Source organism: Symsagittifera roscoffensis, chromosome 1, assembly GCF_963678635.1.
Source record: "Symsagittifera roscoffensis chromosome 1, txSymRosc1.1, whole genome shotgun sequence".
Classification (NCBI taxonomy): Eukaryota; Metazoa; Xenacoelomorpha; order Acoela; family Convolutidae; genus Symsagittifera; species Symsagittifera roscoffensis.
The window spans coordinates 88096173-88122429 of NC_087062.1; the positions used below are offsets into that span (position 1 = coordinate 88096173).

At 34.8% G+C, this 26257-nt stretch overlaps 1 long non-coding RNA gene across 1 annotated transcript; it reads left to right on the top strand.

Moving 5' to 3' along the window:
• Positions 1-3845: 3845 nt before the first annotated feature.
• Positions 3846-5835, top strand: LOC134857180 (uncharacterized). The gene is made up of 3 exons (XR_010164879.1): positions 3846-4228; positions 4775-4871; positions 5155-5835. It is a non-coding gene; the product is annotated as an uncharacterized LOC134857180 (long non-coding RNA).
• The last annotated feature ends 20422 nt before the right edge of the window (positions 5836-26257 follow it).

Genomic DNA, 26257 nt, shown 5'->3' on the forward strand with positions numbered 1-26257 from the left:
TGAAAAGTATTTGATTCGGGTTGAAAAACAACCCTGGCTTATTTGCAATAATTGCTTTAGAGATCAATGAAGGTTTTGGTTTTGAAGTTTTTGGTTTGTTTTTTTAACGGATTTTTTATGCAATTTTGAGACTTTTTTGTTTGTTTTCAGAGAGAATAATTTCAAAAAGAGATGGAAAAACTATGCAACAGTAGACGCCAAAATCTTCTAATGTGGAGGGCTGCAAATATAAATTGGTCACAAAAAAAACCAATGCAAACTTTTCAAAATGATTTCGTTTTTGGCTAAAAAATTGGTACAAGCAAAAAATAACACACATCTGAATTCAAACATGTAAATATAGGTTTAATATTTATGATTTCATTTCGCATTTAGTAGAGTGCTTATTAGGCATACATTTTAGTTCTAATATCTAATAAAAAAAAATCTATTGTAATTGAGTTTCATTAGCAGCTCAGTAGACATTGGTTTTTTACAAACAGAAAATTTACATTGAAATCGAAGATACTTGAAATCAAGGAAATTTACAGACATTGGACCTTTAAAAATATTTACTAATTGAAAGTGAAAAAACAGTACACAAAAATAATTTTTCAAGCCTAATCTAAGGAATTTATGATTCAATTACAGGCACTAGTTATAAGTTTAATGACTTTGTACAAATTCCATCTATGAGCACACGACATTAGCAATAAAAAAAAGTTATGGAATTTTTAAATTGTTTATACGTTTTATTCTGCTCCTTAACTAGACGGAAACCTCAATTGACACCTTCAAAAAGTTTTTAAATTGGAAGTACCCTTTTGTATTTTTTCCAAAGGACAGCTGATGTTTCTGTATGAACCCATCATTGTCATTCTTACGTATCAGCGTGTTCATTGTAGTCGCAGTAGGTATCTTTGTTCAGGAACACCATTTTAATTGCACTTAAAAAACACTTCAACTTGAAAAAAATTCAGGTGTTCTATGGTGGAACTTTTTTGTCTGGTGCAGCAAACACGCGGTAAGAAATTAATGAAACCTTTCTTAATCTGGTAATGAAGTCAGAAAAAAAGTTTTTGCGTTCTTTTCAAATGCTGGAGTAGCAGAAATTTTATTGTTCCGACTTTCGATACGAAAGTAACGGAATATTTGTGCTCGGGGTGGGTTTTTTTTTCTTCAGACAAATTTCGACTTTTTAACTAGCCATTTTTGACGGAATTTTTTTATATCATTCGAAAGGTATTGTTGTCTTGAGCTCAAATTTGAAAAGATACTTCACCTGTGATCATTTTTCGTAAAGTTATGGGGGTTTAAAGATTGCCGTTTTGGCCAATTTGGGACAATAAACGCGCGATATTTTCGCGCTATTAACGCGTAAGCGGCGAGTTAATCCGTCTTAAATATCGTTTCAAATTGGTTTAACGAAACTTATTTGCCATAATTGATTTGTTACAAGTAGCGAAATCTATTCTTTTGTACTTTAAATGGCGTGTGGGGGGATGATTTTAATTAAAAAATTTCCATTTTTGGAAATTTTTTTTTGTTTCATTTTGTTTCACTACTTTTAATTTTTTAATGCTATTACTGCTCCAGAAACCTTAATAGACAGTCGGAACATTCAGGACTTCGCCCTGATACGAGCAGTCTTGTTGGAATTTGGGAAACATTTTTGTTCCGAATTTTGATACGAAAGTAACGGAATATTTGTGCTCGGGGTGGGTTTTTTTTTTCTTCAGACAAATTTCGACTTTTTAACTAGCCATTTTTGACAAGTGTTTTTAATATCATTCGAAAGGTATTGTTGTCCAAATTTGAAACGATATTACACCTGTGATCATTTTTCGTAAAGTTATGAGGGTTTAAAGATTGCCATTTTGGCCAATTTGGGACAACTAACGCGCGATATATTTCGCGCTATTAACGCGTAAGTGGAGAGTTAATCCGTCTTAGAAATCGTTCCAAATTAGTTGAAAGAAGCTGATTTGCCGTAATTGATTTGTTACAAGTAACGAAATCTATCCTTTTGTACTTTATATGGCGTGTGGGGGATGATTTTCATAAAAAACTTCAAATTTTAGAAAAAAAAATTTCATTTTTTTACATTTAATTTTTTAATGTTATTGCTGCTCCATAAACCTTAAAAAGCAGTCGCAACATTCAGGGCTTCGCCCTGATACGAGGAGTCTTGTTCAATTTACTGTTCGATGGTAACTCGATTCCTTTTTCCTCTCGCATTAAGCGCATAGACTCTTAATTACATATCGTATATCTCAGCGGTCAAAAGATGATATCACGCTGTGGTACTGAATGTTTCCCTATAAGGAACAAACGCCAAATTGCTGTTCGAAACTTTTTAATAACCCCAATAACTAGAAAGTAGGGTAGGAAAAAATTCGAAAAGATTCTCCGATTAATCTCCGACCTAATAGGTCAAGCCACTTGATTCCCAAGTTGGTTCAAAAGTTCAACAATTTGTGCTCTTCGCTTACTTACTGAAAGTTTGAAAAATCCTATACTGCTGGATCGCCCACAAAATTTTGGGAACAACCAGACATCAACCCTACACCCAAAACCCACCGCCCTCCAAAGATGTAAATTCAACCCTACTCCTACCCCTTTGATCACTTGAACACACTAACGGTCCTTGTGGCTGACACAATAATCGGCTGTGCGCACCCACTCCTATTGTGAGCACTCATTCTTCATTTTGCAAGTAAAAATGACAAAATAAACATATATTGTCGCTCCCATCTATATCAGCTACTGATTCGAAAAACATGAAGGATTTGTCTCAAAAGACAGAACTGATAAAGTGAGTTCACAACATGAAACAAAGATGAAACGCCGATCGCTCTGGGCATTTAGCATAGAATGTTCCGACTAAAATAGTTTAAGAAAAAAATAAACTAAAATGAGAAACTTAAAATAACGAGAAAAATTTTATTCCTTTTTTCTATATTTCATTCATTTTTAATTTAGGCGATTGATTTAGATGAATAACCGCAAGAATGAGAATCAAATCGCTAAAAAAGAGTAGAAATTTAGTGCTAAAATCATGTTAAAAGTTTACTGGGAGGTCAGCCTCTAATCAATTTTTTTCTAGTTTAGTCTGAAAACCAAAAACTTTCAGACCAGTTTTTCTCGTCCCTGAGAGATTGTTCTACCGAGTTTTCCTCGATATAGTCCAAATTGGCTGACAAATGACGAACAGAATCCAATGTCCTTCAATGCTTCGAAAAGGCCGGAACAAAAAGTAAACTAATAATAACAAGACTGCTCGTATCAGGGCGAAGCCCTGAATGTTCCGACTGCTTTTTAAGGTTTATGGAGCAGCAGCAGCAGTAAAAACATTAAAAAATTAAATGAAATAAAATAAAATGAAGTTTTTTTTCTAAAATTTGCAATTTTTTATGAAAATCATCACCCCACACGCCATTAAAAGTACAAAAAGACATATTTCGTTCCTTGTAACAAATCAATTATAGCAAATAAGCTTCGTTCAACCAATTTGGAACGATTTATAAGAGGGATTAAATCTCCGCTTACGCGTTAATAGCGCGCATTATATCGCGCGTTAATTGTCCCAAATTGGTCAAAATGGCCAAAATGGCAATCTTTAAACCCTCATAACTTTACGAAAAATGATCACAGGTGAAATATCTTTTCAAATTTAAGCTCAGGATAACAATACCTTTTGAATGATATAAAAAAATTCCGTCAAAAATGGCTAGTTAAAAAGTCGAAATTTGTCTGAAGAAAAAAAAAACCCACCCCGAGCACAATTATTCCGTTACTTTCGTATCGAAAGTCGGAACAATTACTGTCGTATCGAAAGTCGGAACAAAAAGTTGGAACAACAAGCTATTATAGTAACATTTCGACCATCGTTATGTTGTGCAAATATTAGCGAGCCACAAGCAAGTACAAAAGTTCATTGTTGTTGAACTTACTCAAATGAATACTTCTTTCAATTTTCTTACTCCGAAAAACCTATTCATATTCGTGTTATATTGTTGTTTTGTGTCCATCCAAGTAAAGCCGGAAGTTTCTATTCCCGTTGGGCCCACTAGTGTGAATAAATCTCGTATTTCGACAGTTCTTGGAGGTCACCGTAGTCCAGCTCGACTATTTTATGTGCAAGTGACTCAACTGACGCCGAGTGCCGACAGAAAATTGATGTGTGGAGGTACCATCATCCACGAGGAGTGGGTGCTCACAGCGGCACATTGTGTCAGCCACATACACCGTTGGTGTCTTCAGGTGTTCAGGGGGGGGGGGGGGGGTGACCTAGGGTTTTTGGAGGCGGGGGAGGGGGGTTATGGCGTGCATGGGGTGAAGGGCTCATGTTTGGTTATTCACAAAATTTTTGACAGTTTATTCCTATTGAAACTCTTTCTTAGTTCGGCCAAATTTGTTTTCCACGCGCTCTAAGAAACTTCAATGTTCAAATGAAATTGCAAGACGAAACGTTTGTCGTTGCTTCGGTTTGTTGAAAAAGTTTGTCCATTTTTAGACAGCGAGTTTTAAGAGCCCTCTCCTGAAAACGCCAAAACCATTAAAAATTCCGAAAACTTAAAAAAAACAATTTCAGCGCTTTTGGAGATTTTTCAGAAAAAATAATGTCGCGCCAACTGCAATAAAATACATTTTCTCAAACATCGTGTACTTATTTCTGGCATTATCGAAGTTATATCAGAAGCTGAAACTTATAATTTTAATAAAACCATCTTGAACACACATATTCTGTCCTTTTCTTCGAACTTCGGAACCAAAAAAATGTGTTTTATTGTAGCTAATGATATTGCTGTGAGGACAGGAGATTTCACTGAAGAGGACAGTGAGAAAACTGAAGTACTGGTGGAGCAGATCTTTTGGTACGCCGACTACACGTATGTCTACAGTCTACATGAGGGCTCTCTTGAGTTGTCTACACGAGGGCTCTCTTTTCTGATTCTGGGGGAAGACGGGGAGGGGGGCAGCGGCTAATATCGATTAAAAAGCCCCTTTTATCAATTAACAATGATCCAGAACTTAAAAAAGTTAAAAGCGAAATCGTAAAATAAGGAATGCCGAGCGTTTTTCTCTAATGAGTTTTTGAAATGCTAGCAGGTTCTTTTTCTACACCCCCCCTCCCCCATGAGCGAAAGAAAACTAAAACAATGAGGCGTTTAGAGTAAACAAACACCGACTATTTAATGACATTGCTCTGATTAAAGTGTACAACCACACCTTTCCCGGAGACCACGTTTTGCCCATTTGCCTTGAAATAGTTTCCGAGTGCCCCATTTTCGGCTTCTGTGGAACGGGATATGCTCGGCTGAACGAGCGGACCTTTTCGCCTCAGATGAAGGAAATTCTCCTGTATCAAAGAAGAGCCGGATGTTGTTGGGACTACTTGGTAAAATGTCGCGCCGACCTTGTCTGCACTCGGCGACTGGGGGCGTTCCGAGATGATAACATTTACTTCGGCGACAGCGGGGGACCTCTTTTTATGTTCGGAGAGTTTCCAGAGAACAAACCTCAATGTGTTTACGGTGTCGCGAGTTTTTTCCGTCGCTGTGAGCGGAGATTCGGAAATATTCCGCTGATTAATTGCTTCCTAGGTGGAAGTTACTTTGCAAGTGTTCCTTACTTTTCCGAGTGGATAGAAAGAACAGTATATTCGTATTATGTAGAAAATGGTTTACTTCCAGAAGAGCAGAGTGACTTACAATCAGAGCAAAATGACTTTGACACTTTAGTTGAATATTGAACAAAAGATGCCTTCGTTTCAATAAACCAAATGGTTTCAACCTTGGTTGATATTCTGTTTTATTCTGGCAAAAATCAACCAAGATTCAGTTTCGAATGAGACCTTAAAAACAGTTTATGCAATGCATTTAACAGTTAGCGTAGCGTTCTAAATAGATATTGAGTAATCATTTTTGCGCTATTTTCCAAAACTCAAAGACTGTATCAAAATGATCACCGGTAAGCAAATCAAATTTTAAGCTCAAAAAATCATTTTTCTGTTAAAAAATTTAAATTGAAAATTGAATATGTCTGGAGAAAAAGATTATCCTATATTTCATCAAGATTGCTCGTATCGGCAAGATACCCTTGTGATATCCTACGAGGTATCTTGTTGAAAAACTAATTGGTAATTCAAAGAGTATTTTCTTGGCTTTGAACAGATAGTTTTTCTCTGTTTTTTTTAGCTACTTAGAGCGGTTCTCAATTTCATACTCTGAACTCTCCGCTGTGTATCAAAAGTCTCAGATCTAAATGACCTTGGACACTTATAATAATAAAAAAATTATAACACTGAAGGTTATGGTTACAGAATCATTATTGCTATTACAGAAGCACTATCACATACCCCCTCGAGTGAATTTTTTTTTCTGATACAAGAAATAATTTATAATAGCAAGCGTTTTTAAAGCTCCGTTTTTAAAAGTTTAGTAACCGTCTGTTTGCAAAATTGTTTATTCCTTTAGTTTTCGTCCAGTTCTATCTCCAACTAGGGTTCCAGTCCACTACTTTGTCCAACGTGGCATAACCGAAATTTCTTCTGAAGAGATGTCTCTCCACTAGACTCAATCTCGACTCTATTGGCCTATCATTCCGTGTCTTGAACTCTGTTAACCGTCTTCTGTACTCTTCTAAGGCCGCTTTTAAGAGTGCTCATCCTGATAGTTCAAATGAAATTTTTCTTGATGGAATGCTTTACTGGGCCCCCAAAACGTTTTGGTTCTTTACTCTTGGTTTGTCGTGAGTTTCTTCTAACCCCTGCGTCTTCCACGTCTTTTAACCCTGTGGAGGTTCGAATTTTTAATCTTTTTCTCCAACTGACTAATTTTTTCCTCGAAGTTCGTCTGCCACCTTTTGTACCCCCTCTTGAGTACCTGATCTGTCAGAGTTTCCCACTCCGCCGGTGCCAGGTTTCTATTTTGGAATGTGCCCAGAATATTCTCGGGTTTAGTGGCCAAATCTATTTTCTTCAGTTTCGTTTTCTGTTTGCTTTTTGCCGTTGAGCTTGATTGTGGGTTGCTGTCTGGGGCAGCTGCCGTAGCAGTTTGTTTAGTTGTTGTTTCTGGCTTTTCCTTATCGTCTTGCTTTTTGGTCTTTGGTTTTTTCTCCGTTTTCCTTTATGCGACCTCTTCTTGTGTTTTCGGTCCACTTGACGAACTCGGTCCCCCTGTATTTGTTTTGGCTTTCTTGATGGCAAGGTTTAAGCCCCCCTGATTTGATGACTTCAGATAATACTATGGTTTGGCTTTGCTTAAACTGGTCTATAGGGACTACAAAGTCTGCCAGCTCAACCTGCCGTTTCAGTTCTTCATCAGAATTGCTTTCCTCCAGCTTTTCGAGGGAACTGATCTTCTGCAGCTTCTTGCGTGGCTATGCTGACGGGCTTTTTCCTGCTCCCTGAGCCTGGTCCTGCTGTAGATTGATTTTTGCTTGTGCGATGTCTGATATCCGGTATATCGATCCTGCCAAAGTCTTTTCTGCCGATCCCGTTTTCGCTGTTTTTTTCCTTTTAACGGCTTTTTGAGCGCTTCCCCAATCTTCCTTAAGTTGTCTTCACGCATAATAGTTTTTTTCCAAAAATGTGTAGGATTATCTTTTTAATCTTCGATGAATCCCTTCTCCCACGAGTAAATCATCTCTTTTCGGAGCTCAGGGTTTGACTGTCCATTTGTGTCCACAAGTCTTCGGATGTCGTTCTTCGCTGCGTCTCTACGCTTCTCGTTCCACCGAGCGTTCGCCTCCAACAGCTAGCTCCATGAGTGCTTTCACTCGCTGGCGGTCCCGATCTATGTACAGTCGATGCTTGTACAGCGGGCTGGTGTCTCTGCTGAGCTCTCCCTTTCTTACGATCTTCAAGTTTTTTCTGGGTTGATCGATTCTCCATTTGAGCTGTGACGCCTTCAATGCCAATCGTTCCAGGTGTTGTTTGTTTAATAGTCAGAGTTAGTTATAAACTTGTCAGGTAGAATCTTAAATTTATTTTTTGGAAGTCTGCCGAAGTGTGCCTGAAATGGAGATACTTGAATGGTTTTCAATTTCAAGGATTTCTAATTCGGACCGTGCTGCCGGAGCAGATAGCGCCGCATGGAATGTTTCCAAACTTTCCCCTGGTTCTTGCGTATTTGTAAAGAGATTGTACTTTTCATACGTTAGACATTTATTCTTTTGGATTGAAGCCGATGCTAGTTCCGTAATTTCGTTGAATGACATTTTGGAAATTTTAGCATGTGGGTTTTTCTATAGGAATCTTTTCTTTCCTTCTGTTCCTAGAGAGAGGAATAATCTGGATACAAGCTTCTTCTGTACCTCATTATAATAAACATTGTGACCTACCCTTGTCCCCGTGTTCTTCTCTCCTCATCCTCCAGAAAAATAACACGATCTCTTGCTAATTTGTCTCTGAGAATTCTGGCTGTTATCGTCTCCCTCGCGTGGTGTCGCTGGTTTTGGTGGTCGTTCTTCCAGTATGTCTTTTGGGTCCTCCAGCATTTCTGGGTCGACATTTTGGGTCCTCCAGCAATTTATGGGTTGACATTTTTTTTCACCGTTAACGCCATTAGAAATTGTTCCAACCAGATCTTGAATTGCCATGGTGGGTCTAGATTAGCTGTCGCCCAAAATACTGGAATTCCCGGTTGTCCTGAGCTGAGAATCTTACTGGCTGCGCCATGTGATATCCTACGAGGTATCTTGTTGGAAAACTAAAACGTAATTCAAAGAGTATTTTCTTGGCTTTGAACAGATAACTTTTCTCTTTTTTTAGCTACTGAGAGCGGTTCTCAATTTAATGCTCTGAACTTTCCGCTGTGTACCAAAAGTCTCAGATCTAAATGACCTTGGACACTTATAATAATAAAAAATTATAACACTGAAGGTTATGGTTACAGAATCATTATTGCTATTACAGAAGCACTATCACATACCCCCTCGAGTGAATTTTTTTTCTGATACAAGAAATAATTTATAATAGCAAGCATTTTGAAAGCTCAGTTTTTAAAAGTTTAGTAACTGTCTGTTTGCAAAATTGTTTATTCCTTTAGTTTTCGTCCAGTTCTATCTCCAGCTAGGGTTCCAGTCCACTACTTTGTCCAACGTGGCATAACCGAATTTTCTTTTGAAGAGATGTCTCGTCACTAGACTCAATCTCGACTCTATTGGCCTATCATTCCGTGTCTTGAACTCTGTTAACCGTCTTCTGTACTCTTCTAGGGCCGCTTTTAAGAGTGCTCATTCTGATAGTTCTTATGAAATTTCCACGACGGAATGCTTTACTGGGTCCCCAAAACGTTGTGGTTCTTCACTCTTGGTTTGTCGTGAGCTTCTTCTGACTGCCTTTGTGTCAATAAACCAGATGGTTTCAGCCTTGGTTGATATTCTGTTTTTTTTCTGGCAAAAATCAACCAAGATTCAGTTTCGAATGAGGCCTTAAGAACAGTTTATGCAATGCATTTAACAATTAGCGTAGCGTTCTAAATAGATATTGAGTAATCATTTTGCGCCATTTTCCAAAACTCAAAGACTGTATCAAAATGATCACCGGTGAACAAATCAAATTTTAAGCTCAAAAAATCATTTTTCTGTTACAAGCTTTTAATGGAAATTTGAATATGTCTGGAGAAAGAGATTATCCTATATTTCATCAAGATTGCTCGTATCGACAAAAGACCCTTGTGATGTCCTACGAAGTATCTTGTTGAAAAACTAATTGGTAATTCAAAGAGTATTTTCTTGGCTTTGAACAGATAGTTTTTCTCTTTTTTTAGCTACTGAAAGCGGTTCTCAATTTCATGCTCTGAACTCTCCGCTGTGTACCGAAAGTCTCAGATCTAAATGACCTTGGACACTTATAATAATAAAATAGTTATAACACTGAAGGTTATGGTTACATCATCATTACTGCTATTGCAGTAGCAGTATCACAACCCTCAATGATCCAGCTGTAGCTTAACCTCTATGGAATCAATTTTAACAAAATGACTAAACTTTCAAAATAGGGAAATTTTTTTCTTTTTAAAAATCAATCAGCACAAGCTTATTCCAGCACAAAGTGATGTTATTACAACTTTCCTAGAAATTAACAAAAAATGTGCTCGGTTGATCTAATTATTTCTTTTTTAATTTTATCTTCTTTTTTAATTTGGCCCGACTTTTTATGCCTTTTGAACGGTAGCCATTTTCACTATAAACTTTTATTTCAGTTATCTTGATTAATACTTGATGCAGTAAACTTACAAATGAAAGTAAGTTGTCTTAATAATCATATAATAAGGTGATCATAAAAATTATCACGAACTAGTAACTCCTGCGTTCGTAGCAGTAAAGGATGAGGTGTAGCCTTGTTTATGAAAAACTAATTAAGCTATGAAATTGTGAAGAAAACAAAACAAACATTTCTATGAAACGTAGCAAGGAAAAAAAATTGAGCCCAGATGTTCTTGATAACAATTTATTAGCAACTGCCTAAATTTGCAATTGAAGAAATTCATATTATGTTCAAAAAAACCAGCTTTGTTTGAAACAGTTAAGTTTCTTCAAGAATATTTTTTGTGGTGACATAGATCTCATTTTGAAAAAAAATCATGAAAGACAAAATTTGGCCATATCTTTTTAAAGCACGCTGTCGTTGACGAATTTGATGCAAACTGCAATTGCGTAACTACAATTGTTGTACATGGAATGTCAGTTCAGCTGGATGATGATTTTAATGCCGACTACAAGTTTTAAAAGCGAGAACAAGTTTTATGAACAAACTTGGAAATAAAAAATGGCTTTTTTCCTTACCCTCCACCTCAATCAAACATGGATTTTATGGTGTAACGAGTTGTTTTACAAGGTTAATTAAGAATACCAAATATGTTTGCCATGGCCTAATTAGTCTGCACGTCATTTTTCATAGCAATCGGAAAAAATGAACAGCAACATCAAATATAAAAATTTGCAGGATGGAAGGGGAACGGAAAAAGAGCCCAAAATATAATTTTATCACAAAATTTTTGTTTGAAAAAATGTTTTCAAGTTTGTTTGTAACTAATTTGCACAACGTGACCCACATAGCTCTAACTAATTTAGAAAAAAAAACTAAAGAAAGAATGAATGATACTGCCAAAAACACGGCAACCAAAAAAAGCACGTCTGCGAGAAAGTCTAGCCAATAAAACAGATACTGCATGGCAAAAAAATCAAATTAGAAAATTTAGTTACGGCAGTAGTGCAAAAGAAGAAATGAATTTGGAAATTTTGGAAACAACATATCGTAAAAACAACGTCAAAAAATTTCAACTAGCTTAAGATCTAGAAGATGACTCAATTTCAATTACTGATGTTGATAAGATACCTGTTTCTTTGAGCAAGTATTTTTTGAATTTGAGACTATCTCTTGCAAATTACTTGAAAGCTGCTTTCGATTAGAAGGCAATCGATACTGTATGAAAGTTTTTGGCCTTCAAGCAAACTAATAGTGAAGAACTTTTGGCCAGATTTAAAATCTAGCAAACTAAAAAACTTTACATTTTTATTGAAAAAAGTAAATTGATGTGTATATTTGATTTTATATAAGTAAAAACCCACCAGTATGTGAATTCGTATCAGCTGCATTGAATCGCCGTTTTACACGTTTTTTCGGACGCAGTTAAACATTGCGTACATTTTCTCAATGAATGAAAAATTAATAAAAATTATCTGCGATGGAAAAAACAGGCATATTTAATTGCTACTCGTTATAAGCCCAGAACTCGAAAAAAATTCTGTCATATTACTTAAGTTTGTCACAAAAAAAATATGAGGCGCATCAATTTGAGAAGTTACCAGTGAATGCCATCAAAGTGTAGCGCATCAATACCACATTAATTTGAGAAGTTACCAGTGGATGTGATCAAAGTGTACTTAGAAACGTGACCGAAAACGAAGACCTCAAAAAATCATTGAAAATCGTTTGATGCGGCTCAAGATATCCAACAAATTTCTTTTTTATAATATTATAGTTAAGTCATAAGTTAGCTGGTAAGAAAGAAATTGAGAAACTTGTTGATATGTTTTCAGGCAAGCTTAATTTTCAGCATCATATTGTTAAACTCAAACCGAATTCGCAAAAGTTTATCACTACAGAACGTTTTCCGTTCTCGAATTTTTAAAGAGACTTTATAAAGCAGATATGGAAGCAGTATTGCTATATTAAATTTTAGTAGACGTGGAGTTGAAATGGAGTGGCGAAAAACAAAAATATACAAAATGGAGTATGGAATGTTCTCATCATGATTTGTTTATAGAATTCAATAAAACATTCGAAATTCATACTCCTTGCTCCGACTTTTTGGCGTTTTATCACTTTATCAAAATTTATCAAAACAGATGCAAAAAAATTGAAATGACAAATAATTTTAAGAAATGATGCTCATTATTATTGAAATTTTTTGTCTGCAACTATCCTTAGTTTCGAAACCATGCGTGATAATTAAAATAGACAAATTCATTTGCTACCAGTTACAAAAGAAATGTAAGCCCAGAAATGTAAGCCATGTTACTGTAAGCCCAGATTTCGAACAAAAATTGTATCATAGCTCTTCAGCTTGTCACAAAGGGAAATATGGCGCATCATTTTGAGAAATTACGAGTGGAAGCAATCAAATTGTAGCGCATCAATATCGCATCAGTTTGAAAAGTTACCAGTGGATGCAATCAAATTGTAGTAGAAAACGCGAATAAAAATGAAGACATACAGCTAACGGGTTTGTAGCGTGTAGAATTGTAGATCATTCGAAATCGTTTGATGCGGCTCAAGATATGCTACAAAGCTTTTTATATATCATAGTTAAGTCATAAGTTAGTTGTTAAGAAAATTTTGCGCAACTTGAAAATTGAGATATTCAAAACGAAATTATACAAAATGGAGTAACGGAGTTATACAAAACGAAGTTGACAAACAGTGAAATGTTCTCATAAGGGCATTTTTTGCTTTCAGTTAATATGAAAACACAGTAGCTTTTTAAAAAAAAATGCGAGTGCAATGAGTTAGGACCGAAGTGTATAACTCATAGAGTAATTTCGGATAGGGTACACCGTCTGCTCGTCACGCTATCTTATTTTCGGCCGGATAGATTCGTGCAACTTCTTAGTCTAATACCAATCCTAATCTTACTCTTATACTATCTAGTCTCAGGTTGTTTAACTAGTCTCTGCTAGGCTCAATAGATCTAGGGTATACTGGTTTATTGCGGCTGCTGAAGTACTCGGGAGAGTTCAACTAATTTCTAAGTTAAATTCAAACCTCTCTGGTGCTGAAATTACAAGTAATTTCAGCACTTACAAATAAGTGGATGGTTAGTCAGATGGATCATGATTGGTTAATATTAAATACTTTACATTGGTAAAATATCTAATTTATCCAATCATAAAATGTAGTTTAGATCAGGTTCCACCCATCCGGTTTTTACAGAGTTTTTTTAGAATAGTCTTTCTGTAATTCAAAGGATGGATGATGGACGTTGGTATTTGGCGAACATCATATTTCTTCTGGGTTCTCTTGTTAGAGAAGTTCCAGGTTCAATCGTTGTGTCTTCTCATGACAACGACTGGGTTTTCGCAACAAACTCAAATCTGATTTCAGAATGGTTGGCTATGTCAGGTTTTTCTGTTTCATTGGTGAGAACTTCTTTGTGTTTGATCTTGTCTGGGAATGGCGTGGAGATTGTGCGTGGAGGGGATGCCTGGTTTCTCGGATCTGTACGTATACTTGAACATCGAGGTGGTCATTGGTCTAGTTCAATGAAGTCCTTTTCTGCGAAGTCAAGTCGTACTCTAAATCCTTTGAGTTGTGTTTGTGAGCGGCATATCGATTGTGGTTGGCCATTCTTTTTCGAGTGTGGTGGGGTCGTTTTGTCTTTGGATGTTCGTCCTTGGTGTTGTATGCTGATCTATATATTGCATAATATAATTTACAATTTATAAAACTTTTATTAGTTTAATGTTTTTTAATTATGATTTTGGTTAGTTGTTTTCACAAAAACTTTTTGTTTTATTTCAGTTATTTTGAAGAGTTACTCACCCTTGAGTAGCTCTTATTAAAAATAGGAGTGTGTGTCACAAAGCGTGGATGTAGCGCGGTGGGTTAGGCCGGCTATAGAGCATGCTCAGGACGTCCTCTTCTGGTGGGTTAGGCCAGGAGTGGGAGTATGATTGCATGCGGTTTTTGTGAGAGGTCCTGTTATGTGACAACGTTTTATGTTGGGTTTGTTGTGGTTTTTCTTATGTTTTGTTGGTTGTGTCCTTTTTTCAAAAATCAAATTGTTTGTGGTATGGGTTTGTCTTTCGACTTTTTTGTGTTTTATTATTTCTTTCTTAGACTTTTTAATAGTCTTCAAAAGAATAAATTATCCAGTTTTAAACTGGGTTAATCCGGTTTGGGTACCGTTGGTTTCCTTTTCTTAGTCATGCTGTTATTCTATGATTTGTGGTGTTTAGTAAGCTGCGTTGGTTAGTAATGTTTAGTATATAATTCCTTTCCAACCGGGTTAAAGGAAAGTTTGAAACGTGGTATCTTATGTTAGAGTTGTTGAGTGTGAAAGCTTGAAACAGAAATTCATTATTTTAAACAATTCTTCGTGGGCGAGCTGTGCGAGTGTGGATAGGATTTTTGTGTAAATGAATGAAAATATCAAAAGGTTAGTACTGCATTTTCGTTTTATCAATTTATTACATAGGAATTCAAATTTTACTGCTATTTGTTGGGAAAAATTAAGTTACAAATTTTCATCATAATTAGATTTACTGCTTGTGGGGGAAAAAAATTTATAAAATAAATTACTGCATTGGTATTATATTTATTTAATTGTTGGTGCAAAAAATTAATAGAGTTTTAAACAGTTTTGAAGAAGTTTTCTATTTTTTATTTTTCTTTTGTGAATTTTTCAGATGATCGTTGGATGAAGGCTAAAATTCTAAAGAAGACATGGATAAAGAATGGTTAGTTTCTAATTTTTATTTTAATTAGTTAATAATATGTATAATTCATACTTACCTATTAGTCGTCGGGGAAGAAACCGTGGGGGAAGATGTCGTGGATGAGATCTGAAGTTGTTAGTAATTTAGCTAAGATGCGGATGATATTTTTAGTTTGAAGCAGTGGCCAAAGCAATTGAAGTGCTTTAATGGTGGTTAGTTCTTCAGTGCCAACTGCAAACTCATAAGGTGTGTTTTGGATTAGATTATATAATTTGTGATTGAATTTAGTGTTGTGGATGAATTCTAAAATGGGGATTTCTATAGGTTGAACAAATTCGTGTGGGATAAGGAAGGGTCGGGATTCTTCTGCGTTGAAGGTCTTGGTGATGGGACAAAAAATATACATTTGGGTTATGGGATCATAATTTCGAAGAATACCATGAAGGTTAGTATCTTTAATGCAATATGTGAAGTTAAGAAAGAATGGTGAGGTGTATTTGGAATTGATGAATTGAAAACGGTGGTGTGGTTGTCTGGAGGGAGTGTGTAGGTCGAAGTGATTTTGGATAAAACGATAATATGTATATGTGTGAGTTTGTTTAGTGCGCAACATAATATCGTGTGAGCAGTGCAAATCTCTTTCATGTGGTGCAAGGAAATGAAAGGTTAGTGAAAATAATTGGAAGCGTTCTTTAAAACTTTCGTAGACTTGCGTGTCTGTTAGTGCTTCTGAGATGATGTGGTCAAATTTGCGATCAAAGATATTGAGTGTAAATACATATGGTGTTTTAATGAAAAATTTTTCTGTGATTTGTGGGTTAGCGAAGCGGTCATCGTCTAAGAATTGATCTTGGTTAGTTCTGATGATGTTATGATCGTAATATTCTAGCGTATATTCGTTAGCTCGGGGTGCAGTGTATGTTTTTAGTGATTTTTTATATCCGATGTAAGTAAATTGTCTAGGTGTTAGTGGTGTAGTGAGTCGATATAGCATGTCCTTATTTCGTTCTATATCGATGTGAGTGTTAGATAAAGGTAAGCAAAGGGGATTAGTAAAATGATAATTTGAGGTCCAAGGAAGGGTAGGCATTAAAACGTGTTCGTCTACAAAACTACGTGTTTCGTTAGTGTCGTGAGGGGTGTTTAAGGTGTATTGTGGAAATGAGGGTAAGGTGATAGCTAAAAATTCTTTTGTGTTAGTGTGATTTGGATGATTTATATATTCACGGGCTGTTCCTGGTTTTGCTGGGAAAGGATGGTTGGGGAACTTTCTTTTAAAAGTGCGGTAAGCTCTATTAGTGCTGAGTGAAGATTCAGTAGATGTGGATGATGGTGCTAATGATTCGGTATAAACTGAAGAGGGTGTAGGGGTAGGAGGGTTGGATGAATCTATTGTGGATGAAATTTGGTTTATGGTGGGGGTGTCAAGGTGGTAGGGTTGTTGTTGTAGGGTAATGAAATTATCTAGTTCTGGGGAGATTTGGGGGGTATCTGGAGAATTGGATGATCGGTCTGAATGAAGTGAAGAGTAGGTTGGAGTGACTTGGGAAGCATAAGAGGGTGTAGAATTGGTGGGGACAGGGTTATTTGGTAGTATTGTTTGAAAAGGGGGTTGGGAAAAAATTGAGGGGTTGGTGTGAAAATTATTGGATGGAGATAGTTCAGAGTCGGCAAATTCATCGGGGGTTTCAATATTCGGGTTATTGAGTTGTGAGGTTGAGTATAAAACTGAGATGTGTGAATTAGTATCGGAATTCATGCCTGATGTTACATTACTGGTTGGGAAATCGGGTGGCGGGAAAGCAAAAAGTGGTATTATTGTAATTGGAGTAGTGAGGTTGGTTGGATGGGAATTTGAACGGTGTAGGGATCCAAGTTGTCGGCTCATCGTGGGCTAAAAAAACTATTATTTTGAGACTGAAAAGCGGTGGTATGGGGTTGTTCTATAATTTTTTCATAAGTATTTTCATCTTGTGAGTGGTGTGTCATTATATGTTGGATGGGACTTTGTGATATGGTTGGTCTAAAATTTGGATTATGTGTTATTGCTAAATTTCGAAAATTACGTGGGACTAGGGATAATGGATGGTTATGTGGTAGGGGTGGTAACTGTGGTGCTGTTGGCGTTGTGTCTACATTGTTATGTTCTTCGTCGTATGTGTTCTGTCTTGTTGCTATTTTTGTGTTGTATTCTTTTATTTGTGCATCTAAAAGAATTTTGTTTATTGATGTAGAAAAAATTCCAAAATATCCTGCAAATAGTATGCGTGCTACACTTGCTTGTCTGTTTACTTGTGTGTGTATAGCACATGTGTTGTAGATTCCTTTTAAAAGTGAGAAAAGAAATCCAATAAAGTTAAACATTGCGTATAAAATAGTCAGTTTTTCTAAGATGTAGTAGGGCCATCCTAGAAAATCAAGAATTTCATTCTTGAGTGTAACAAAGCTAAAAATATTGATAGGTGATATATCTTGGGGACGGTATTTTTCACCGTTTAGATATATATAATCTTTAATGTCTTTAAAATATCCGCTATAGTCTTGCGTATAGATGTCTGCAAATCCTGCGGTTTCGGCAAGTTTGCGTAAGTTTTGGTCAATTGATTGTCTTTGTATTGTGTCCATTTGTGTTAATAATTCTTGGAATTGTTGTGTTCTAATGTGATGTTGAATATCTGATTTTGAATATATTCCTATTGATTGTAAGTCTATATTTGGGTTTCGAGCAATAGCGCGAATGCTTTCTGGTGAAAATTTTTTGAGTGATTGCATTAATGTGGGATATGGGGTGAGAAGGTAATATTTATCTTCATCAGGGTTTAGTTGTACGACATTGTGGCTACTTTCTGATCCACATGGGACTGCGGTATCCCAGAAATAGGTTCTTCTTGAAAGTGTGTCAACGAAATGTACTTTATTCTTATAAAAGATAGGGATTCTTTTATAGCATCGTTTGTCTTCAAAAACGTATAGTGGTGATACTTTTTTGGTACAAGTATAAAACCATAAAATGTTTCCTTCGTAGTCTAAAAAATTTGATCTATTTCCTGATAGTAAATATCCTGCGTAGGGTATTTTTAATACTGCTAGTGCAAGTGATTGTAAAATTCGTGTTCTTTCTAATTCGCATAGTTGGTGTAGTGTTTCTAATTCGGAGAGTGACATTTCTTGAAAAATTCGGCTAATCGTGTAGTCTAGTTTCATATCTAAGTGAATATCATAGTGGATATTACCGAAATATGTACTATTCATTAGTGATAGTTCTTGTAAACGTGTGCTTTGATCGTCTTGGGGCTTTAGATGTCCACCAGGTTGACCTGTTTTTTTTTGAAAATGAACTGGTATGTATGATGTTCCTTCATTTGGCGGATGACTTGTGGCGTATGGGTCGACTTTTATTTTTCCAGTGGTCATGTCGAATCCTTTTTCGTATTCAACTAGTATTTCGGAGTATTGTGTTTTGTGAAGTGGGTTTCTGTATTTACATGCAAGTTCTGTTTCTTGATATATTTGAAAACGTGTTAATTTATTTTCTATATTGTGAATGTTTCTAAAATTAGAAATTATTTTTCGTAATGGATTTACTTGTTCATATGGTATTGATTGTATAAAATATTTTTCGTGAAATTTTATCATACGAGCGTGTATTTTTGCTACTTGAAATGTTGTACATGTGTCTTCGGGGAACCAAACAATTGTTGCTTGTGTTCGTGTTGTCGGGTCGCAATAACCTTGATCATTTTTACAAGGTAATCTAATTCCTTGATAGATCATTGTAATGTCTGATAAATCTCGTGTGAGTTGAATTTTTTCGAGTTGTATTTTCCAATCGAAAAACATTATTTCTTGGTATCCTTTATTTTTGTGTCTGCTTTGCAGTTTGATGGATTATTTATACCAATGTGTGGTATCCAGTGTTTATCGTGCATGTCATAGGTTAATCGTCCGTGTGCGCCGTTATATGGGTACTTTTCATCTAATTTTATATGTCCTTGATGTCTTTCAAGTTCTGCTTGATGTACAGAATCTGAAAAAACTTGGAAATATACTAACTTTCTATCTGTGTTTTTATTTTTTGTGATATTTAGTCGGAGTAACTCGTTTTTACAATCTTCGGGATTTAGATGTAAAAGTCGATCGATTTTACTCTGGTAGAATGATTCATGGTCAAGTCGGTTTTTATTTCCGTTTGAGACTTGTGAACAATGTACTTTCTTTTCGGAAAATGTTGCTGTGAATTTATATCCGATAACTGTTGTTGCTCGGGCTTTTGAGTAAAGTGTTGCGATTACATTTGTAGTTTCTATGGCTTGTGGTTCTGTTTCGCATTGTGATACTTGATTTATTGCATATTTGTGTAGTGTTTTTTGTTCGTTTTCTTCACAATCGTAATGTGTTACTAATAAATCTTGTGGTCCTGTGCGGGGGGAAAGGTTTATGTTTTGATTTGAGATTACTAGAAAAAGGAGTTGGAGAAAAATTAATAAGTTTAGAATATACATGTGTATGATAATCCTGAATATGGGTTATAAAATGTGATGTAACCAATTGTCTTTTTGGTGTATCTGTCGTATTTATATATTACTTCAGTTGTTATAAATGGTGGTGGTAGTGATTGAGCTGTTATATTTGGTGGGTTTAATGGGTAGGGATGTTGATTAATGTTGTTTAATTTAACTGTTATTTCAAACTTTAATTGTAAACTATTTTGTTGGAGTATTTGTATATTGTGTTCACGAATATCGTCGTGGATGTCTTGTCGATATTGTAGTCTATTGAGTGCCCAGTTGTGAAGGCGATTACATTCTAGGTGTTGTCCAAATAGTGGTGGAGGTGCTGTAAATGTATTCCAATCTAGTCTTAAAGGAATAGTTGTTGATGATTGTTCTCGATATCTTGCGTCGAGATTATTTGGAAAATTTAAGTTAAAAGGTGTCGGTGAAATTTGGCTAATTGATGGTGTTGATGGCAGTGATAATGTTTCCGTTAGTGATGAGGATGTTGTATCTGAAGAAATATCTATTGGGTCATTGGTTAAATTTGGTTCACCTTGTGTGAATGAATGTGTTGTCCAATATGGTAGTCGTGATGTTTGGTTTGGGGGATTGAAGGGATTTTCACGTATTTGTTCAGATGTTGGTGTTGAACCTAAGTAATCTGAGGGTAGGCTTGAGGTGCTACGTTGTGAAAGAAGTGTAGGGGTTTCTGGTAAGATACCAGTGGGGTTTTCTGGAGTGCTTTGTGATGGGGATTGAGGTATTTCAAAATGAACTCGGGGAGTTTGAAAATTTCTATTTCTTCAAGGATGTATAATTTGTCTATTTATTTCGATTGTGTTTTGGTTTTGACTAGGATGTCGTATTCTACTTAGTTCTGGTGGTAGTGTTGGGTATAGATTATATGTTGGTTCACTTAAAGGTGCTTGCCGTTGAACGGGTTCTAGTGGTTCAGATAAGCGTGCGTGTCGTTCTTCAAAAGTATATGGGTTATCTTGAAAGGAAATTCGTGTAGATGTTTGAGGATTTTGGGTGGTTGAAGGTGTTGTTGGGTTATCTTGGGATGATGTCGGTGAAGACTGACTTTGTGACTGTTGGGTAGCAATTTTTGATAGCTTTTTGGTCTATTCTTTTTAGTGAAAAAGTTTATGTTTATTATAGTATTCTTCTAAGAAAAGAATTAGGAGGATTGTTGCTAGAGCGAATGTGATGATTGCTTTCTTTATACATTTGCATATGGTCAAAATGAGGGATGATAGAAATGTTATGAAAATTACAAATAGTAAAAAAATATCAGTTCTACTGAAAATGGTTCGTATCATTTAGAGAAGTTTTGTGAATCGTACCTGTGGATATAATCAAGGGCTTTTGAAAGTTGGAGGAATATTTCAAATATGGAATAGAAAATTAAAAAAATATTGCAAAAAATGATTAAGATTATTACAAAAGATTCAAAGATATCAAAAAGAAATATTATAAAAGTTTTAAGTATCGTAAAAAATTGTTTGAGGTTTGTGATAATTATAGTGACTGATTGAGAGAAGAGCATTTACGAAATGACTTCTTGATCGAATATTTTTTGTTGTTTGGGGCAATTTTCAAGTGTGGTCGGATTATTTATTGGTTTTTTTGACAAGTGGGTTGAGTTTTGTGAAAAATTGTTGGGGGCAATTTTTATGGTGATCGGGAGGTCGTCTTTTTCTTTATTTTTATTTGTCAAATGATCCGGGGTATGGTGAGATTTTTGTACTTTAGGCTAATTAAAATGTTCGTTTTGTTACTTTAGGCTAAGTTAACAGATTTGTTTGGGGGGTATTTGAGGTCTGAGTTGGGGAAATATTGTTGATCTTTGGGTTATTAGATAAGGGAGGGTTATAATATTATGGTGATATTTATTTTAGTTGTCAAGTTGGAGTGGTTTGCTTATTTTTGACCTGGAGGTCGTAAAATTATAGTTATAGATATGCCTGGAGTTTTATATGGTTCGTCTAATTGATCTGAGTTTAAGTTAGAGAAGGTGACGGATTGGATGAATCCTATTGGTTTAAATTTGAACTAGATTCATTGCGTGTTTGTCAGCATGTTATTTTGAAAAATGAAAATTCAAAATGTTTCAAAGGTCTAAGACTGTGAAATACAAAATAAAGGTTGTTTTTGAAATTCGACTTTCTTTAATATTTTAGATTGTGGGATGAATAATTTATAATTTTTACGTGGTTGATTTCTAAGTCGTGAAGACTCTCTATGTTCTGATTTGTCGATTTGCTCTTGGGGTATTATTTGTTCTGTCATTTTTCTATTTTTTCTTTCTTTTTGAGATGTATTTTGATCTAGATTTTTTGTATTGTTTTTTGTGGTGGTTGATTTTGTATTTTGGTTTTTGAGGTGAAAATCTTTTTGTTCCTTTGTTGTATTTTCCGTATGTGGGTCATTTTGAATAACTTTTAAACCTGTAAAAGAATATAATTGAGTTAGTTCGCGGAGTGCGTATTCTTTTGGATAATAAGGTAATAGGTTATTTCGGTGTTGAACGATTTCTTTTTTGTCTGAGTCGGTGATTTTATATGTGACATCAGTGGGTTTTGCAATTATTTGGTATGGTCCTTTACGAAGGGGTTGTAATTTTTTAGAAATTACTTTTTGAGTATTAAAATTAGGTATTAAAACAAATGTTCCAATTTTTAAATCGGAGGCTGGTGTAAAGCGTGAATTTATTTGTTCATTAATGTTTTGCCTTTGTAACAACTTTTTTGTTACTTTTTGGTAAATTTCATTGTGTTTTTTATCTCTGTTTAAAATCCATTCGGTGTGTGTACCGGAGGCTAATTTAAGAATTTGTGGGTGATGAAAATGATCTTCATCGTGTGTATGTAAAGGTAGGTTATAACAAATTGAGTCTTTATTTGGTTGACAATAACCTTGTGCGTTTTTATGAGAGTTTGCTGTAAACATTATTGGTTTGCGTGGCTTTTGGTTGAAAACCATTTCATATGGTGACATTCCTAGAGTTGTCGTAATTTGTGAATTATATGCTAAGGGAAATAATTTTACATCTGCTGACCATTCGGTGTATTTTGTATCATTTCCATTGATGATACATCTGAGATATTCTTGTAATGAACGGTTCATACCTTCGACTAAGCCGTTTGTCCAAGGTGCATGAGATGTACGTGGTTTGTGTTTGATGTTATATAAATGACATAGTGTGATGATTTCATTATTTATGAATTCTGTACCGTTGTCTGTAACTAAAATTTCTGGTAGTCCAAACTTGGCTATCCAGTGTTCATAAAGCGTTGTGTAAGCGTAATAAGCGTTACAATGTGGTACTGGGTTAAGTGCTACATAATGTGTAAATGCGTCAACAATTACCATAATGTAGGAGTTTCCTTCTGATGAGGGTGAAATTGGTCCTTTAGTATCAAATGAGATACGGTGGTTAAAGTACAAACTTTGTCCTTTAAAATCTTGTTTTTGTGATATTTGTTTTTGATTTGGGTAAGGTTTATTTAGTTGGCATACTATACAGTCATTGCATAGTACTTTTATCCAAATTGGTGCATTTGGGAAATAAAAGTTTTGTATGAAATTTGAATATGTTTTCTCTGATCCAGAGTGTCTTTTAATATTTTGTGTATGTGAAATATTAAAAGCTATGAGAATCATACTTAAAGGGAGACAGGGAACTGTAGATTCATTTAATTTATATTCCAAAAGGTCTGTATTTTTGTTAATTGTTGTGCTATTAAATTTTCGAAAGTATCGGAGGAGTGTTTTGTTTCCTAAAATAGTTGAATCTTCCTTGACAGGTTTAGTTTTATATTTGTGCCATGATTTTAGTTGTCTAATTACCGGGTCAAGATTTTGATATTGTTTCAATGTTGAAATTGTAATTGTTTCTGTTGGGGGGAGAAAAATGTTTTCAATTTCTAATTTAGATAAGGGTATTGTATCAAGTGGGTCATGGAGGTCAAAAACTTGATTTATTGTGTATTTTGAATCGTTTGTTTGTGGTCCTGATAAATTTATTTTATCAGTTAAGTTTTCTTTTTCAATTAGTGGAAAAATATCTGTTTTAGGTGGGTGTTGTTTTATTCTTTTTTGTTGGGTGTTATTTTTTATCCATTGTGAATATGGGATTGGTTTAAAAGTTGATGTTCCAAGTAGGTCAACTTCATAGTGATTATTTTGACAATCTAAATAAAGTGGGAAATGTTGTAAACTATTTATCTGTGATTGTTCAACGTTAGTTTTTACTGCATATTTGCATTCCAATCGGGGTGATGTTTCATTTTCTGCAAGGTAGAATTTTATATTTTTGGGTATTTCAACTGTGGTTTTACGTGTAAGTAATTCGACTTAAAGTGTCTGGTAATGCAAGATTTTTTCCTGCGGTCCAAACTCTGCGGTCCAAACTATATGTAAGTTTGGGAATTTCATTAAAATGAGTTGAAATCTATAAACTCGGTGGTTTGGATTAGACTTTTGTGTAAAAAAAAAGATGATTGGTTTATGGTCTGTGAATAGAACTGTGGGATGTTTTGATCCAAGTATCAGAAATTCATATTCTGTTAGTGTATATATTATGGCTGTACATTCTCTCATTAGAGTTGAGAGTCTTAGTTCTGCTTGAGTGAATAATCGAGAATTTGCTGATATGAGGTTCATTTTATTTGTACTATTATGTGATTGTAATAATGCTGCGCCGATGCCAAAGTTCGAAGCATCGCACATTGCATAAAATGGTTGATTTGAATCTGGAATTGTGTTTGAAATTTGTTCAGTTAGAAGTTTTTTAATTTCTTCAAATCGTGCTTGATGTTCTATATTCCATTCAAAATTATTTTGTTGTCTAAGTATGTTATAGAATGGTCGTAGATATAATTGCATTTTATAAACATATTTGCTTAAAAAGTTTAACATTCCAAGGAATTCTTGGATTTTCTTTTTATTTGTTGGTGGTTGGAGTTTTTGAATAGCGTCTATACGTGATTTCAATGGAGTGATTGTTTTTCTTTCTATATTATGCCCTAAGAATTTAACTTTTGTCAAAAAGAAGTGTGATTTATCGGGGGCGGCCTTCAGATTTTCGTTCTGAAGTATTTGGTGATATTGTTCTAAGACATTGAACATTTCCTCTTTTGTTTGTGATTGCATAAAAACATCGTCTAAATAGGTGATTGCGTTTTTCTTGAGTATTAGTGGTCGAAAAATTTTGCTCATAAAAGCTGAAAATGCTGCTGGTCCTATGGATATTCCATAGAATAAGCGGTTGAATTCGTATTGTTGATTTCCAATAACAAATTGTGTTAAGCGTCGTGATTGTTCATCTAATGGCATTTGATTATATGCACTATTCATATCGGCGGTGGTAAAGTATTTTCCGTTTATTTTTGTTAAAATAACTTGTATTGGTTCAATGGGCCAATTACACTTTGATTCATCTATGAGTGAGTTGAGGTATCTAGCATCGAGAACAATTTTTAATGATTCTCCTTTGGCTAGAATGATAACAGGGTTGATAAATGTGTTGCCTTTTGGTTGTTCCTCTTTGTTTACTGGTGATATAATGTTGTATTGTTCTAAAATGTCGAGTAATCTGTTCACTTTATCGTGTAAGTGAATTACTACTTTACTTGCTCTTTGTTTTTTGAAAACTGCGTCTGGTTTTAATGGGAGATGTAGTGATGAGCTGATTTTGCCAACATCAAATTTGGATGTTGCATAGACTGATGAATATTTAATTAGCTGTTTTGCTAGTTTTTCAAATTCGTCTTGTGTTATTTGTGAATGTTGGAAATTAAACATTGTTAAAAATTTCTGTTGATTCTCTGTGTAGTTACTTATGTTGAATGTAGGTTTGAAATATGGGGTTTTTGTGAAATAATCCGTATTTCTGTTTTCGTTACTTATTATATTATTTATAGATAATTCTTCATTAAGGATTGTGGATTGGCAAATATCTAGTAATTGGAGTATATTTTTTACACGATATGCTTTTTCGTGTATTGGTAATATTGTAGCGTTGGTTTCGCAATAGCCTAAAAGTCCTAAAGGTAATGTTACTTGGTAAGGTGTATTGTTGTATACATGTAAGGAAATAATATCTGAATTCGAGTTTTTCAAATATTTTATTGATGAGATTGTGATTTTGAAAAACTTATGAATAGGTTTGAATTCAAAATCTGACATATAAAATTTTTGTTTGTTTTGTTTTTTATCATATTGGTGAACTTGTTTGATTGAAAAATTATAGATGTTTCCTGATAGTGGTTTCAAGTGTTTTCTTTGTTGGTTATATATTGGGTAAAATTTTGAAAAAAATGGTGGTTGTTTATTTAATCTTTGAAAAAATGTTAGGGATGTGTCTTTTGTTTTTGTATATTTATCTTTGATTAATATTTTACTATTCAAGATGTTGATTGTTGGTATATATTTAGAGATAAATGGTATTCCAATGATATTATGTTTAATATCAGTGATATGGAATATTTGTTTAAATGGTTTGGTTAAAATTTTGTTTTGCTCCATTGTTCTTGTGGGGAGAAGAAATAATTGAATTTTTCCGTAGTTTATTAATGTTGATCCTTGTGCTGTTGCTAGTTTGCTGGAGGTTTCAAGAGGTGTTAGCTTTGGGTGTAAGGTTTTTATTTCATTCCATGTGGGAATGTTTATTATATTTGATTCTGCTCCTGAATCAATTAAAAAATCAATTTCAAGATCTGGTGGTTGAAATTCTTTGCTTTTTGGACTTTCCAAAAGAAATGGTATTGTCCAAATTTTTTCTTTGGGTTGTTCTTTTTGTAAGTTTTGATAGATGTGATTTGTATTCA